The 2,248-nt window shown below is 44.3% G+C and overlaps 1 non-coding gene across 1 annotated transcript; it reads right to left on the bottom strand.

Moving 5' to 3' along the window:
- Positions 1-1,833: 1,833 nt before the first annotated feature.
- Positions 1,834-2,036, bottom strand: LOC132214078 (small nucleolar RNA SNORA74). The gene has a single exon (XR_009448174.1). It is a non-coding gene; the product is annotated as a small nucleolar RNA SNORA74 (small nucleolar RNA).
- Positions 2,037-2,248: the final 212 nt, after the last annotated feature.

The following is a 2,248-nucleotide window of genomic DNA, read 5'->3' on the forward strand; positions in this document are numbered from 1 at the left end:
TCTGCTGCTCTTTATTTTCTCTTTCTTGTACTTCTTTGATGCAATTCATGTTCTTAGGATTCATGTTGTCCCAAAGATCCCTTAAACAGTCCTCATTTAATTTTTTTTTTCTTTTTGCTGCTCTCATTTTCTTCTGCTCCCCTGTCTGCAATTCACTGATCTGATCTTCTGCTTCATCCAATTGCCTATTTCTTTTAGTGTATTCTTCATTTCAGACATTGTATCCTTTACTTCTAACTTGTTTTTTTATGGCTTATATGTTCATTTTCATGCTTACCATCTCTTTATTGAAGTTCACACTGATTTCATCCATTCTTAAGTTCCTTTAGAACCCTTATAACCATTTTCTTCTTTAATGCTGTGTCTGTTGTTGCTTGCCCCTACTTCATTTAACTTTTTTTTTTTAAGGTGTCTTCTGTGCTTTAATTTGGGGCATGTTTCTTTGTCTACCCATTTTGGCTGTCTCTGTGTGTTTGTTTCTATGTATTGCACTATTAGACGCCCAATCTTGGCAGTGTGGGCTTATGTAGTAGGTGTCCTGTGAGACCTAGTGGCACTGTCTTCTTTTTTCCAGAGCTGAGTGTTATAGGAATCTCCCTTGTGTGTGTTATGTGGGTCCTCCTGTTGTCGTTGAGTCCGCAATGCTATTGGCCTATTCATGGTTGACCTTCAGGCTGACTGACTGTGAGGATCAACCCTGACCTCACATTGTATGAGCTGCTGTTCAGGTGCTGACCACATGGAGCTGAAGTGTTCTCATCCTGTTCTGGTGCCTGCCAAGCTCTCTCTTTGCACATGCTGCATATGAAGCTAATTGGATCATGCTCTGATGTCATCTAAAGTTGGCCACTGTGTGTTTGTCCTGGGAGGGATTCTGGTGCCGGCCAATTTCAGATGCTTTCTGTGACTGGCCCTGGGCATTCTCTTTGGAGCTGCAAAGCAATTTGCAGTTTGTGGCTGCCTCTGCTGGGTCAGAGTGAGTTCAGGAAGTCCAAGCAGTGCACCAAGGCTGACTTTTACCTGCAGTGGGACTGGGGGAAGTTCATCAAAAGTCCCAAGACACCCATCATATCTGCCTCTGCCTGCCTGCATCTGCCATGTGCCTGTTAAGCTCAGTCACTGAAAGAGTCTCTGGAGGTATTCAAGTAGCATGAGGTAACTTCTCAGTGAGTTCTCAGGTAGAGTGAGCGGTGTTCACCAGATTGATGCAGGTTCAAACTTGTTGTCTGTGCTGGGTTTGAGGGCACTCAGCAAACGTTCCAAGGTATACCAGGTCTAGCTTCTACCTACTGGGTCTCACACACCTCTGAGAAGGCTACAAAAGACCCAGGCCTGGCTTTCTTTGTAGGAGTAGAACTAAAATGTCAAAACAGGCTACTTCGTAGGGTTTAAGATTTCTGGGATTCATAAGATTTCTGAGATCAGCCATGTGAGCTCAAGTGCTTTGCAGAGGGTCAGTGGGTGGTCCGAGGCCATGGAGCTGCTTCTTGCTGTGGGTGGTTCACGGTCCCCTGGGATGCAGTGGGAGAGTGAGATGGTGGTGATGTCCTGCAACTCTGATCCCATCACTGTGTCACAAAAAGTTTAGTCCTCTGGTGTGTACCTGATCCTCACAGATGCGTCCCTCCATTTCCATCCTAAGGTAACTGCAGTTCTCTTCAGATGTCTGGCCAGATGCATGTTCACTGGCTGCATGGGCAGCACCAACCCTGCCTTCTTTCCTCAAGGCTGTGTGAGCCAGGTTGGCTGGGTGCAGGAAAGGGCAGATAAATGGCCCTTGGGTGGGTTGAAATGCTATTAGAACCATTAAGATTTTTTAAAATGTTTTTTTTCTGTGTCTGCACCTTCACTAGAACAAAGCAACCAAAGTGATGCTTAGCTCACTCTCATGGAAGCACAGTTCTGCCCTGCACCAGTGCCACATGTCACCAGAACAGTGAAGGGGGCAACTGGAGGAAGAAGACAGGGCATTCCTCTCCCAGCAGTGTAATTCCCTCACAGGCATGATGCTGTCTGGAGAGCTGAGCCCTGCTGGAGCACTTAAGGCTTTTAGGCACCGACTGTACTGATCTGATTTATATTTTTTAAAGATCACTCTGATTTGCATTTTTATTTTTATTAAAAATTATTTTACTAATTTAATTTTTTTCAATTCGAAATGACATTCAATATTAGTTTCAAGTGTATATAATAGTGGTTTGACATTAATATAACATATAGAGTGATCCCCTGATAAGTATAGCATGGG

Source organism: Myotis daubentonii, chromosome 12 (assembly GCF_963259705.1).
Source record: "Myotis daubentonii chromosome 12, mMyoDau2.1, whole genome shotgun sequence".
NCBI lineage: Eukaryota > Metazoa > Chordata > Mammalia > Chiroptera > Vespertilionidae > Myotis > Myotis daubentonii.